Source organism: Mus musculus, chromosome 7 (assembly GCF_000001635.26).
Source record: "Mus musculus strain C57BL/6J chromosome 7, GRCm38.p6 C57BL/6J".
Lineage (NCBI taxonomy): Eukaryota > Metazoa > Chordata > Mammalia > Rodentia > Muridae > Mus > Mus musculus.
In genome coordinates, this window is record NC_000073.6 from 80,635,367 (window position 1) to 80,651,107 (window position 15,741).

At 46.1% G+C, this 15,741-nt stretch overlaps 1 protein-coding gene and 2 long non-coding RNA genes across 5 annotated transcripts in view; 2 read left to right on the forward strand and 1 right to left on the reverse strand.

The window, feature by feature from the left end:
* Window positions 1–15,741, reverse strand: part of Crtc3 (CREB regulated transcription coactivator 3) — a 102,322-nt gene that overhangs the window by 48,740 nt on the left and 37,841 nt on the right. The gene's annotated exons all lie outside the window — the stretch shown is intronic.
* Gm15880 (predicted gene 15880) lies at window positions 651–9,018 on the forward strand. The gene is made up of 5 exons (NR_040343.1): window positions 651–744; window positions 901–976; window positions 3,384–3,594; window positions 4,196–4,282; window positions 6,603–9,018. It is a non-coding gene; the product is annotated as a predicted gene 15880 (long non-coding RNA).
* Window positions 12,503–15,741, forward strand: part of Gm51450 — a 29,482-nt gene continuing 26,243 nt past the window's right edge. The window contains exons 1-2 of the long non-coding RNA XR_003946653.1: window positions 12,503–12,550; window positions 15,251–15,337. This is a non-coding gene — a long non-coding RNA (predicted gene, 51450). The remainder of the gene's footprint in view (window positions 12,551–15,250; window positions 15,338–15,741) is intronic.

The following is a 15,741-nucleotide window of genomic DNA, read 5'->3' on the forward strand; positions in this document are numbered from 1 at the left end:
CTCCCTATGCTGAGATTACAGGAGAGCACGCTCGCAGTCTGTAACCCTGACCTCTGAGTCCCCGAGCTCTACTCCTGGTCTTATCACTTGGCCACCTTTGCCAAATGCTCTGTAAACAATCACCTGCTTTTGAGATTTTGGGAGACTTCTAGTTGATGTATACAGTCTTTATTTAGACTCCGTCTGCCCAGGTGTACTTGCCTAAAATCCCAGCACTGGGGAGCTGAGGCAGAAGGCTCACGAGTTCAAAGTCAGCGTGGTCTGTGCAGTAAGATTCTGTTTCCAGGGGATGGGCAGATGGAGATCTGTATCCCTTAGGCTGTAGCTCAGTAGTAGAACACACTTACAGAAAGCCCTTAGTTCATTAATTCAAGCCTCAGCAACACACACGCACACGCTTATCTGTTACTGTGTTTGTAAATCTACTGCAGAGCTACAATTCAAGTGACAATAGTAGCCTGGTGTAAGATCCCCGATTTTGCTACAGTGCACATATCATTCCTAATGGCTATAAGATACCCGATTATGCTATAGTGCATGCAACATTCCTAATGGCTTGACAGTCATCTATGACCTCACTTGAGGTAGGTAACCAACTTAACATTTCAAAATGATCAGCTGGCTAAAAGCCCTAGAGCTGCTTGCTGGTCAGGCCACACTTCCTGCTGCAGGCTGACAGAGCTCCTTGGACAGCCCTGCATTCCTCTGCGCCCAGCACAGCTGTCCCCTACTTCCCTGATAAGGGTAAGTGAGGAGTCTGCCGGCAAGTCTGGCTAGAAGGTAAGACGCTAGACAGGGTGAGCTAATGCTCGGCCAGAGGTCACACTTAAGTGGATCACTGAGCCCTACAGAATGACCCCTTAGCCTGTCATGGTGAAGTTCTTTACCTTGTTTCTCTAGATTTTGGTAAATCTGTAAAGACCGACTCCTGATATTGAACCTACTTCAGCTGAGGAAGAGAAAAGGTTGAGTGAAGGTAAGTTCTCTGAGCAGGCTTCGTTTATACTTGGGCTACAACCTGAAGGATGCTGCAGGCCCCTTCTTAGAAGGGCACATGGAACCAAGATCAACGGCGTCTCTCTTGAGGACCCAACAGGAGATCGTGATAACAGCCACCCACAGAAACTCCTTTGGTTCTCGTGACGCCTTAGCGCTCATCTTCCTGTGATAAACACCATGACCAAAGGAGCTGGGGAGGAAGGGTTTACTTGGCTTGCATATCCTGGGTCACTTGGAGAAGCCAAGAAGGAACTGAAGCAGAGACCATGGAGGAAAGCTGTTTACGGCTTCAGGTCACTCAGACAGAAGCATTTTCTCAATTAAGCCTCCCTCTTCCCAGGTATGTTTAGGTTTCTGTTGACAAAAATCAAGCAGGACACGTGATGACAAACCATCTGCCCACAGCCAGATGTGCCAATGCCCTCCGAGGCTCCCTGACTGCAGCACCCGCGTGCCTCTGCCCTCTGCAGCACCGTAACCCAGCAGAGAGCTGGCTCTCATTTCACACACGCTTACACGCTCTTAACTGTTTCAGAGCCGTGCTTTGCTCCCAGAGTTACCTCTTCCTTGTCCTTCCTCTTAAATGCCACGTAAAAGGGATGTGTAAGCTTAATTAGATAAACCAAGCTAAAAGAGTACTTTACAAAATATAAAATGAAACATGTTTTTGATTGTTTGGTTATTTGTTTTGGCAGCTAAGGTCAAAATCAAGACAACTGGTATGATTACACAGGGCCAGGCCAAATAATCTGTCCAAACAAGAAAGGCTGGGCATGGTGGCACGTGTTTGTCACCTTAACCCTCAGGCAGCCAAGGCAGCAGCTAAGTGCCAGGCCAGTCAGGATACAAAGCAAGACCGTCTCAAAAAAGAAAGAAGTTACAAAGGCACAATGAAGAACAACACCCAAAGCAGTCTCCAGCAAAGCCGAACCGACAGGAGGAAGAGGGGGAGGCAGCATCTCTGGCCTGGCTCCCGGCTTCCATCCTGAGGAGGGGACTCAGGCACTCAGGATTCTAACTCCTCTCTTCAGCACCCACACGGTGCTGCCATGGGTGGGAGGGAGCCAGACCCAGAGGCTGGGTCAGTATGAGACAAATGCCTAAGGACAGCCAAAGGATCCTCTAAGTGTAAGAAACAGGCCGATACTTTAGGCCAGCTTTCAGGAAGAGAACCAAAGCACCCACCACAGAAGATGGTAGTGGAGACAGCCATTGCTGGCCTGCTCCTGTTCCTAAGCCCTACTGCATTCTGACTCACACCAGATTCACTGCTGTGATTACACTTGGTGAGACACTTCACTGAGTTTCACAGAGATTTAGAATTTAGATTACAATGAGGAAAAAAAACCCTCTAATAGGTGAATAGATGAAACAAGAGTAGCAAACTGTAGAAGACAGTAATGTGGACGATCCCATCTCAGGTCTGTGGCACAGGCCTGGTGGCACAGGCCTGGGATGCCAGCTCCTCAAGAGGCTGAAGAGAGAGGATCAAAAGTTCAGGGCCTGCCTGGACTACAGAGTAAGTTCAAAGCCAGCCTGGGCAACTTAGTGAAACCTTGTCTCAAATTTAAAAGTACAAAATGGATGGAGATACAATTCAGTGGTAGACCGTTGGCCCAGAATGCACAAGGTCCTAAGTTCAATGCCAAGCAAAGGGGGAAAAAAACAAAAATTAAACCTTGGAAGATACTGAAACTAGTTATCAGTATATACAGTTGGCTACACAAAGAACACTTGCCTTGCCCTCACCAGTATGTATATTGTTATGCTTTGTTTCCTTTCTTCTTTATCTATTGCCACCTTATTTTACTATCGATAGATAACCTGTTTATTTGTCTATGGACACCACTGCAGTATGAGTGTGGAGGGCAGAGGACAACTTGTGGGAACAGGTTCTCTCCTGCCCCGTGGGCTCGTGGGATGGAACTCAGGTCGTCAGATCTGGCAGGAAGCCCCTTTACTCACTGAGCCACCTCCCTGGCCCAGTACTGACTCAAAATAAGGATATGCAGCTGATGGGCAGGGCAGTCGCCGAGCACGGTGGGTTTGATCCCATCACTGGGAAAACAATGAACAAAGAACAAACAAGTCTTTACTTTCACAAAGGAAGTAGTAAAGTCCAAGAAAACGTGTGTCGGGAAAGAATACAGTCTGGAACAGTCAGCTAATGTAGCACATGATCATTCTAAATACAGATATTGGGCTAAATAAAACCCTGTAACCCTCGCATCCTGTTTTGGTTTAAGAGCATCGGATACTGTCCTCGCCCGGCTGCTTGCTTGTGATTCGTGAGACACACAAGTCACTACAACTTGTGATGACTGTTTAGGGCAGCCAACCCACACGCAAAGCACCCTTACCATCAGCTATCTTGCCTCCTCCAGGGCCCATGGACATGAGGATATACTATATCCTCAGAGTGCGGTCCTCTGTTAAACAGCTTCTAGCCCAGCTGCAGTGTCCTCAAAGCAGTCCCTGTCTCCGGAGGGCATCTGCTCAGATGACAGGCTGCTAAAGATTTACAGTCAGTTGTCCCCACGAGGAACCAAGCTACCCAGAGAGAACAGGTCTGGAGAACCAGATTCTTTTGGGAATGTAAGTTTCTGTTTTAATTTTTTTTTCCCCTTCCTTCTTTCCTCCTTCCCTCTTTCCTGAATTCTCCATTTAACCAAAACTGGATCTGGTTGCTTACTTATAGCTGAGTTAAATTGGTTTGAAATCTTTGCCAAATAGGCAAACGTGTAGGACCTGGACGGAGTTGCCTCCTATCTGAAGCCCCGGCTTCTGCCTCCACGTGGAAGGGAGAACCGAGCCCAGTACAACTGGCTTCACTTGTCACACAGTCCAGCCCACAGACTTTAGGAGCTCCTGAGCCACCGTAAGGAAAGCTGACAAGTGACCCTTCACTGACTTCTCACAGGCTCACTAGCAGTGACCGTCCAGACCACAGAACAGTGGTGTATAAGGCCCCCAGTCTGGGTTGAAACATCTAGCACCCAGGGATTTTCATGAGGGAAAGCTGAGTGCTGACGCGGTGTCCTCCCTAACACAGCCCTCGGGGGGCAGACCATCTACTTTGCTTGCTACACTGAAAATGGGTACAGAGAAATGGCGGAGAGTGGAGCTGGTATATTTGTGGAACTTCAATGTCTTTGTTTATATAATGAGCTGTTTTCCTTTCTCTTCTTTGTGACAGTGGGGACACCAGGGTCTCAGTACAAGTTTTAGGCAAGGACTCTGCCCCTGAACTTTATTCCCTCATCCAGGATCTGAATGCTCTGAGGTGATTTTATTATTATTATTTCATCTGATGCTTCAAGTGAAAGTCACAATCAGCATGGAACGAAGAACATGATGTGTGCTAACCCTTGTAACGTATATAAAGTATGCTAACCCTTGTGACATATATAAAGTGTGCTATAACCCTTGTGACTTATATAAAGTGTGCTAACCTGTGTGACATATATAAAGTGTGCTAACCTGTGTGACATATATAAAGTGCGCTAATCCGTGCAACCATTTCACCATTTGTTCCAACACTGGAATGAAATGAGGAAGCTAGAACCCTGTCCCCCACTTTGACTTTCTGTGTTTCTTACTTCTGCTTACTTGGGGGAATATTTGAGGTTTTATAGTTTCTGGGAATCATTTGTAATAGTGATGGGGTGACAAGCTGACGCACTGACTGTCACTGGTTTGTGTCATAGCTGGGCTGTGGAGAGAGCCAGGGTGAGTGTCAGCTTAATGAGGATGCTAACCTTGGCTTGCTCTTCTTTCTGGGGCTATAAGCCAACCTTAAAGCCCATTCGCTGAAGCTGAAGCTGAAGCAGAGGACCAGGTGCAGCAGATGGCATGCACACCTCCTCCCTGACCCAGGGATGCAGAAATGCTTCCCGGAGGATGCTGGTCCCAGTAGGCAGAGTCAAATAAAGGCAAAGTTCTCTCAGACTAAAAGCAAGGGTTTGTTTCTTAGCTGCTGAACAGACAAGTCAGGGGCACTTAGGGTCAAGAGTAACTGGGAAAATCCTGGTCCACAGCTGGGAAGACAGCTCAGGCGGTAAAGTGCAGGCCTGGCATGTACAAAGCTTGGTTCCATCTCAGCACCCCGTAACAGGGCATGGTGGTCACACAGCTGTACTCCCAGCACACAGAGGTAGGAGGTGGACCCCAAAACAGTTCAAGGTCATCCTCAATTGCACAGCAAACTGAAGGCAGTCTGAGCTACACGAGACACTGTTTCAAAAAGAAAATAAGTATTTATTCACACTCTCAACAAATGAAAAATATAAAGATTGAGAGTGTGAGACACCGCTGATCCCATTTCCCCTTCTTGCTTCCTGATAGACAGCCAGGGTAATGGCTGCATGAGCCCTTCAATGAACGACTGTGTAAGCACAGCAAGTGGGAGCGGACCTTACTTCTACTCTTCTCTTTTAGCACGGATAGTAACATGGTATACATTACAGCTGGCTATAATGTATATGGACTGATGCAGCTGTGTGTGCATGTGAGGAGGCACCTCTGGTCCATTACCGCTCTTTTCTGAAAGACTTTCTCACTGCTCTGGAACTTGCTAAGCAGACTGGCCAGTGACTCCAGCTCTTCAGGGCCCAGATTACAAGCACAGCACACCTGGCTTTTATGAGTGTTCCGGGGATTGAACCCACGTCTTCCTGGGTTTACTGAATTACTCCAACCCACTTTTTATTTTTTAATTTTTTTTTCAATACTAGGGATTAAACTCAGGGTCCTGCTACTGAGCTGAGTCCATGTCCTCAGCAATTGCTTTTTAATGTTACTTTTTTAAAAATAGGTATTTACTTTTATGTGAAGGTAGGACAGGGTAGTGTGGAGGGCAGCACACATGCCACAGCCCACGTGTAGTGGTCAGAGCACTTTCAGGACTCAGGTCTCTCCTTCCACCATGCGTGTTCTGCTGACTGAACTCAATCATCAGGCATGGCAGCAATCCTTTAACAGCTGGGCTACCTTGTTGGTCTTGCTCTTTAAACATTCTCACTCTTTCACTAAATCCCTGGGCTGATTCCACCTTCAGTTTTGTTTACAGCTGCTCCTCCTCCTGTCTTCTTTTTTCTTCAGTAATCCTTCTGCTCCAGCCTCTGGAGAGCTGGGACTGCGACACTGTTTCTTTGCTATCTTTCACTTGTCCATATCCTCAGTGGGGTAGTTTCCCCCACAGACCACGGTTTCTCTAAGCCCTTGACAGGGCCAGGATCTCACCCCCCACCCCCCCACACACACACTTCTTCCTCTTTCTCCTCTATTGGCTCTTCCCATGAGCACATGAGCCCAGCCAAGGAAGGCTCTCACGCGTGAAGCTGGGGGAGGGGCAGGACAGAAGGATTCACCATTCTCCCTCCAAGCAGTCTGAGCAGCCACACCTCCTCAGTACCCTGCTCAGCTCTCAACTCCCAGCCCTGTCCACTCCACTGAAACTCCCAGGGCACCACAGCCTTTCCTTGTCACTAAATACAAATGGACTTTTCAGTACCTAAGTCACTGATATCTCAAGTATCTGAAACTGGGATTATGTGTAATATTTTAGAACCTGTTCCATGATTCCATGATTCCTGTCTCTGCAGACTTCTGAACACAAGAGCCATCCTTCAAATGCTAACTTCTCCAGGAAGTGGTCAGTCACACACTCTACCAACAGCCCAGATCTCTCCAGAGCTGCCGACTGCAGTCAACGCCCCAAGGGCTGGGTGCCTGGCACTTCAGTGGAGGTCACTGTGCGCCACCCTCTCACCTGGCACTAACTTGTCACTTTGCACTTCCTCAGGCACTGGCCCCATGGGGCTGCCTAAGCCCAGTGTTTGGGGCCCCCCTTGAGCACTTTCCCTTTCCCCTCTCCCCCTGGGCCATACGCGATGCTGGTTATGGTGTCCCCGATGACCCCGTGTCTCCCACACCCTTCCTCCTTAACTCCATCCACTTTCCCCTCCGTATCTGAAAAAGCCTTGGGATTTGCTGTTTTATTTTTGATTGTTTTGAGTCAAAGTCCCACTTGTGTAGCCCAGGCTGGTCTGAAACTTACCGGATCCACATGGTGTGACACCATGGTGAGCTATAACAGACTTTTGGTCTTTATTCTTGTCACCTCTACATTGCTTCCACACTGCAGTCAGAAGAAGCCCCTGAAACATGAGTCTAATGGCACTGCTTAGCAGTGCAAACGTTATTAACAACACTGCTTTTAAAAATACTTTTGTCTTGGTTACTTTTCTCTTGCTGTGATAAGACACCAAGACCAAGGCAACTTAAGAAGACAGCGTTTACTGGTGGTTCAGTTTCAGAGGGCTCGGTTCCACGCCCATCTTGGCCAGGAGCACGGCAGCAGGCAGACAGGCCTGGTGCTAGATCAGTAACTAAGAGTATATTTAGAGCCACAGTAGGAGGCAGAGAGTTAAGTGTAAATTGTCTGGGCTCTTGGAACCTCCAAGTCTGCCCCTATTGGCAAATGTCCTTAAACAAAACCATGCCATCTAATCCTTCTCTCCAACTGCTCCAATAACTGGGGACCCAGGATTCAAATACATCAGCCTATGGGGGCCATTCTCATTCAAACCTCTAAAACCCCAAATGAGCCTAAAATAAAAATAAGATAAACTTAAAAACCATCGTGGAAATAAACATTCAATAGCCTGGGGGTGGGAGCTAGGGACTGAAAAGCCACATGAAAATAAATCAATATGTATAAGTGTAATATAAACCTATAGTAATTAGTCAAACAGTGTGGCACTGGTACAGGGGTAGACACATCAACGAAGAGGAAGCCAGGGGTGGCCCATGCCTGCAACTCAAGCACTGCACCACTGTGCGACAGTCCCACACCCCACATGTTTTTAAATTTGCATGAAAAAAAATCCCATCATAAAAATCTAATAAATAGCAAACTGTGAAAATACTTGCAACTCAAATCACAGAAAACTGGCCACATTTTCTAAAACATAACAACTCAACCACCAAAATTAAGGGTAAAAGATGTGTCGTGCAGCTAAAGATAGTACAAAACCACAGGCGGGGGTTGGGGGGGAGGTGCATTTATAAAAGAAAAGCGAATGAAAACTACACAGAAGATCTGGAGAGATGGCTCAGAGGGCAAAGCACAAGAGATCAGATCCCCAGCGCCTACGTGCAATGCTGGCATGATGTAGGCATCTGCAGCCCCAACTCTCAGGAAATCACACAGGGGGATCCCTGACATCTGCTGGCTAGCCAGCCTAGCACTCTAGAGAGAAAGAGCCTGCCTCAAAACACACACACACACACACACACACACACACACACACACACACACACACACACACAGGCAAATGAACAAAACCAGAGGGGCTGGCAAGGTGGCTCAGTGGGCTAGGGGGCCTGGTATACGCAGCTGCAAATAACCAAAGACCCTGCCTCAAACACGGTAAGGACTGATCTCCAAGGCTGTCTCCGACCTCACCCTGTTATACAGTACACACTGGTGTACCTGTACTCACATACTTGAACACATATGCACGTACACAATACACACACATACAAGTGCATGTTTCAAAAAAAAAAAGATTTTTAAAAAACACAAGGTTGATGGCTCCTGAGAAACCACACCTACGGGTGACCTTAGGCTTCCATGCAACTGTGCACCTGCACACACTTAGCATCGCTACACACAAGCATCTCTCTCTCTCTCTCTCTCTCTCTCTCTCTCTCTCTCTCTCTCTCTCTCTCATGGACACACATCCTACATACAGGCATTTTACAAGCTTAAGAAAGATTAGCAAAGATCACAAATTTTGGCGAAACCTTGGGCCTGATTTGGGTAGCCAGGCTCTCTGACAGAACAGACATGGGTATAAACTGGTAGACATTCTAGAGAGGATGACCTGACAAAATACAACGTAAAATTACAACTGTTCCAGAAACTCGCTTCTAGAAAGTGTTCTTGCAGCTATACCTGTCTGTATAAAACTGTATGTGTATAATAAAATAAATTGTGCGATGTTCATGTAATAGAAGACTGTGTTTTGGTTTGTTTTGATTTGATTTGTTTTAAAGAGGGGCTGTGGAGATGGCTCAGTGGGTAAAGTGTTTGCCACTTGAGCATAAGAACCTGATTTGGATCCCCAGTGAGAGACTCTGCCTTAAAAAATAACGTAGGCTGAGCTGTGGAGGTGGCTCACCAGGCTGCACAAGTATGAAGAACTGAGTTCAAAGCCCCAGAACCTCCATGAAACTGGACATGGTATCAAGCATCTGTGAGCCCAGTGTTCCTACAGCAACATGGCAGGGTGGGGCACAAGAGGATCCCTAGGGGCCATGAGCCAGCTAGCCTGGCATATGCAGCCATGAACAGGAGGCCCTGTCTCAAAGAGAAAGGTGGAGACTGACTCCTGAGTGTGACCTCTGATCTCCATATACACGTGGTTGCACATCCTACACATCCAGACACGAACACACTCACACATGCACGCACACACACACACACACACACACACACACACACACGTAATCCATGCACACATGCATGTACACACATGTATACAGACTCACACATCAAACACACTTTAGAAAAAAATGATACTTAATACATTGAGTGGAAAAAAGTCAGGTTAAGAACTAGAGATAATCCAGGTGGTAGTGGCAGTGCACACCTTTAAGCCTAGTACTCAGGAGGCAGAGGCAAGTGGACCTCTGTGAGTTCAGGGTCAGTGTTGTCTGCAGAGGAATTCCAGGACAGCCAAGGCTACAAAAAGAAACTGTGTCTTGAAAAAACAAAAAGAGAAAGAAAGAAAAAACAAACGAAAGAAAGACGATAAAAGAGTCAGAGTCAGGGGACCATTGGTCATTATATATAAAATGCCTCTAAAGGAATAAGGAAATGTGAAAACACTCATTGCCCATGGGAAGGGACCTAGGAGCTGCAGCAGAGACTCAAGGGAAACTCTGGACTGGACCTGCTTTCACATGCCCTTAACTCCAGACCATATGGACATATATTCATTTAACTTAAAAACATAAAACTAAAATTAAACTCAAAGGCTATACTTTAAACCCACAGTAGCACACAGATACAAAGCAAACTACGAAATGGACCAAAACAAAAAGAAAACTTAGAAAGAACTATATAAGAAATAAATGGGGGGAGGGGTTGCTAGAAAGATGGCTCAGCAATTAAGATCACATATTTTTCTCAGAGGACCTGAGTTTGGTTCCAGCATTCACATCAGACAGCTTACAATCACCTGTAACTTCAGTTCTAGCAGATCCAATAACATCTTCTAGCATTCAATGCCACCACACATAGGCACATACAAGTACACATAGTTAAAAATAAAATAAATTAGCTATGTACTAACATTGTTGCTCAGCTGGTGAAAGTGTTAGCCATGCTAAGTGAAAGCTATTAGTTACTGAAAGTTATCCTTTGACCTCCACACATATCACTGTAGTAAATGCATGTCCACACTCACAAATACATGTTATATACACACATATAATAATAAAATTAAATATTCAGTGGATATTTTATTTTGAAGCTAGCCTGAGCTTCAAAGCAAGACCCTGTCTCAAAACTGGGGTGAGGGAGGAGAAAATAAATTCCAAAATAGTAATAGTATTAGGATAGAAGATGAATTTTTAAAAAGAGTGAATGAGAAATCTTAAAGTGAAGACTATTCTAAACATACTGAAAGTTGAAACTCAACATTACAAATACCAATGTCTTCAATATACAGAGCAGAAAACCCCCAGACACATTCTGAATGGAGAGAGTGTTTGGATTATACAGAAGACTGTAATAAACAAAGCAAGGGGCCCCCAACAGTCCCCACCTCTCTCCTCCTCTTTACTGCTTGGCACAATCCTCAGCCCAACTGTGGACAGGGCCTGCACACAGCTCTACTGACAGGATACAGTCACGGTGATGGACAGGGCCTGCACACAGCTCTACTGACAGGATACAGTCACAGTGATGGACAGGGCCTGCACACAGCTCTACTGACAGGATACAGTCACGGTGATGGACAGCACTCCCAAAATGACGCTCCTGCTTTACTAGCAGAAGCACTGGAAAGCCTTCCCGGCTTACAGGAGTCAGCTGCCGTGTGGCTGATGGACATGCTAGACAAGACCACATGGTGTGAAATGGCCTGTAGGAGCTCAGAGTAGCTGCTGCCCCAAGCAGTTACCACAGTGCTTTAAGCACAAAGTAAATCTGACCACCCTGGGGAAACACAGAAGATAATCCCCAGTTGAGTCCCCGATGAGGCCATGCCTCTGCCCATAATTGGATTTGAACCTGGTGAGCCCCTGAAACTGACAACCCAGGTAAGCCTTGTCTGGGCCTTCACCACAGAAACTCCAGATGATAAGATGTGTGCTGCTTTAACCACCACACTTAAGGCAATCTGAAATGTAACAACAGACAACCAATACACAAAAAGCCAATTTGCTCAACACAGATAAAGTGTTTTTATATGCTACCAAAAGATAAGGTACTCAGAACTGCTACTGGCCACAGAAACATAAAACAGCATCAGCCTGGCCGGGCAGTGGTGGCGCACGCCTTTAATCCCAGCACTTGGGAGGCAGAGGCAGGTGGATTTCTGAGTTCGAGGCCAGCCTGGTCTACAAAGTGAGTTCCAGAACAGCCAGGGCTGTAGAGAGAAACCCTGTCTCGAAAAAACCTAAATAAATAAATAAATAAATAAATAAATAATAGAATGGGCATCAGCCTGACTTAGGTGTGACACCTCCCCAGGATCTCAGAATGCTGTACACATGAGGCTCACTCAATTTTATTTGTTGAATGAATTAATTTCACTCATAGTAAGAGACTTGCTGACTTCAACAAAGAGAAACCTTCTCCAGCTTTTGCCTGTTACACCCTTGGCAAAGACAATGACAGATATGACTTAAATAAGCCTTTCCCCATAGAAGACACCTAAATGGCTGGGGATGGCATGAAGAGACAGACGCTGCCTCTCTAGCGATCGATCTGGGAAGCACGAAGTCATGAGTTACCACTTTACACCTGTTACAGTGACTGCCATAGACCATAAAAGACCTCAAAGCTTCCAAACAGAAAACAGAGAAGTAGGCTAAGTCAAACCCTCTCTCCTTAGGCTGCTTTAGCTGGAGTGTCCTATCACAGCAAGAGGAATGAAACCAGGGCAGACACTGTTGGCAGGAAGGAACTATAACATGGTGTAAGTGCCTAGAGAGCAAGCGCCCAGAAACTGAAAGTAAGGCTAGGATCCGGCTGTGGCTGCTCAGCAGCAGAGCACAGCACGCACAAGCTCTGGGTGTAATCCCTAGTGCCACAGAAACGCGTGAAACACCAGAGAAGGGGGATGCAGTTTGCACTCCTACGCTCCCAGCCCCCAAGGAGTTCCAGGCCAGCATGTGCATGTGACCTACCTTATGGTCTAGCAATCCCACTTCTGGGGACACATCCAAGAGCATATTTATAACCATTCTCATAGCTGCTTGACGTACAATAGCCAAAGGGTGAAAACAACTCAAGCCTCCATCATAAGATGAACAGGTAATTGGATGATATATGCACATAAGGTAATATTACTAAGCCTTTAAAAGGAAGGGAATCCTGTCAATACAGCATAGATGAGCCTTGAGGGCATCATGCTAAATGAGAGAGACTGTCACACAAAGGCAAAGTTTGTATGATTTCATTTATGAGGTCAAGCTTAGTCAGAATCACAGATGCAGAGAGAAGAATGATGGCTTCTGGGGGAGGAAGAAGGGAGGAAGGGAAGGAGGGAGGAGGGAAGAAGGGAGGAGGGGGAAGAGGGAGGAGGGGAAGAAAGGAGGAGGGGGGAAGAAAGCAGGCGGGGAGGGGGAACGGGAGCTGTTATTTGATCAGTACAGACCTCCTATTCTCTAAGATGAAGAGGTTCTGGGGATCAATTTTGCCCAACAATTGAGTACACATAACATCACTAAACTGTACACACACACACACACACACACACACACACACACTCACACTCACACCTTTTCCAAGGGCCAGAGCTCACTGTCAAGTCAACTAGTCTCAAACTGGCTAACCTGTACCTCAGCCTACCACACACTGGATGACAAATGGCGCACCTGCCTGTATAGCCCTTACCTCATTGCTTTCCCTCCAGGAACCTGTGCTACAGACACAGTCAGATAAATATCCAAAGTGAATGATATCAAGGATGGTCAGCGCAGTTTTGCTTTAGGGTTCTTGTTTTGGTTTTTGAGACAAGGTCTCCTGTAACTAAGGTTGGCTTCAAACTTGCTGTGTAACTAAGAAAGGCCTTGCATTTTTGATTCACCTACCTCCATCTTCCAAATGCTGAGTTTACAGAAAGTGCCCCAGTTTTGCCTTGTAATAATGAAAGAATACAAGCTATTTAGATTTATCTCTTATGAGGCAGGTCTAGCAAATGAAACACTATAGAAAAGTGTACTATACTGCTCTCTCTCTCTCTCTCTCTCTCTCTCTGTGTGTGTGTGTGTGTGAGAGAGAGAGAGAGAGAGAGACTCACTATGTTGCCTAGGTTAGACTTGAACTTGGGCTCAGGTGAGCCATCCTACCTCATCCTACTGAGTGTGTGGGAATACAGGTGCATACTACAGAGCCTATTAAGTGCTGCACTAACTGAACATGAGAGCTAGTGTGGTCGACAACGTACCTAAAATGTTCTAGGACCTGGAGCCGACCCTGGCACTGGATATGGAAAATGAATATAAAGGGGTTGGGGAGAGAACTCAGGGGAAAAGCATGCAATCTGTGTTTATGTGTGTCTCTGTGTGTGATGTGTGTGTGTCTGTGTGTGCACGCATGTGTGTTAGGTAACACAGTGACGGTTGTGTAAAAGGAGAGTACATCTATGCGAGCTGACAGGCTTGCATGTGTACAGACACCTCTAGAAAGAGGAGAACAGTACTTGGCAGTAGGAGCCCTGCTGGGGACTGGAGTTGGGTATGAAGTGAGTGAGAGAACGGGCTTCTGCTTTCCATTTTACAATGCTTCAATATTATTTGAGAGTTTGGGGTGCTTTTGCTTTTTTGGGGTTTCTTATTTGTTTTTCTGTCTGTTTGCTTTGAGACAGGGTCTCAGTATGTAGGCCGGGCTGTCCTGTTTATATTTAAGTATAGATTATCTTTGTATTTAAACAAAGTGGAGGAGCCAACAAACGAGCAGAGAGCAAGTACACATTCTTGTTTGTTTGGTTGGTTTGGTTTTTTGTTGTGGTTGGTTTTTTTGTTTTTTTGTTTTTTGTTTTTTTGTTTTTTTTTTTGAGACAGGGTTTCTTTGTGTAGCCTTGGCTGTCCTCGAACTCAGAAATCCGCCTACCTCTGCCTCCCGAGTGCTGGATTAAAGGCGTGCGCCACCACACCCGGCTTGCAAGTAGACATTCTTAAAGTCGTCCTGCACTGTCCTAAGACAGACTTGACATCCTGAAGACAAGAATAAAGTCTGTGTTCTGCTTCTCACTCTAGGCTCTTCCCGACCCTCCTCACAGGGATGGCAGGTTCAGACTTAGCAAACATTCGGCTGCTCAGACAGCACGTGCTTTCTTCTACCTCCTGGATTTATTTGCCAAACACAGCTTTTCTCGATAGAACATTCTGCTCCAACTTCTTGTGGGTCACAGTACAACACCTCCTCCTCCTCCTCCTCCTCCAGGAAGGCTTCCTTGGCTGCAGTCTGGATTAGGCAGCACTCTGAGGTGTTCCAGCTCTGCATTCCTCAATTGCAGGTTTATCACATAGTATTAAAAATTGTAAGATCATCTTCCTGTCCCACTGGGCTAAAGTTCCACCTAGCAATGACCTGGCACGTCTGGGTCATGACCATATCTCTAGCATCAAGCAGGGTGTCTAGACCATAAACTGTATTCAAAAAATATGTGAAGGTTTCTCATTTCCACAGCTTGTTGTGTTTGAGAAAGGGTTTACTTTGTTGCCCAGGCAGGCCTCAAACTTTAACAATCCTCCTGCCTCAGCCTCCCAAGTGCTGAATTACAATGAACTGAACAAAACTACCAGGTGGCATGAGCACATTACACATAGGTTAGGGACACAGGACAGGGAGGCAGATGATGCTCTTTCCATCCAGATACAGCTGCTGCTGTGTCCAGTGGTTTTGTTCCCTGTGTTCTTTCTTAGTGTCCCCGAAGCTGGGCATGTGACAGGGCCATTCTGGTTCGGGAGTGCTTTGCTGCACCAAAACTTTTGTTTTATTTTTGAGCAGTGTACATGCAGAGTAGACATGCTGCCTTGCTCACCGCTGGAGATGCTAATGCTGCCCTCAGTAATGACCGTGTTGCTGAGACCTCAGGTGGGTGTGCTAGAATGATAACCACAGTTTGAGTTCTTCTTCAAATCACTTCTTTTTTTTGGTTTGTTTTATCAGACAGGGTCTTATGGAGTCCGGACTAGCCTCAGATCTGCCATGTAGCCAAGGACAGTCTTGAACTTCTGATTGTTTTGTCTCTGCCTCCAAAGTTCTGGGTTTAAAACATGCCTACTTGGCTTGTTTCTTAACCTTCCCAGTTGTTTGTTTACTTGCTTGCTTGCTTAAAGCAGAGTTTCACTACATAGCCCTGGCTGGCCTAGAACTCACTATGTAGTCAAGGCTGGTCTCAACCTTGCCACAATTCTCCTGTCTCAGTCTCCCAAAAGCTGAAATAACAGCTATGTCCTACTATCTCTAGCCTAATAACAACTTAAAAAATAATGATT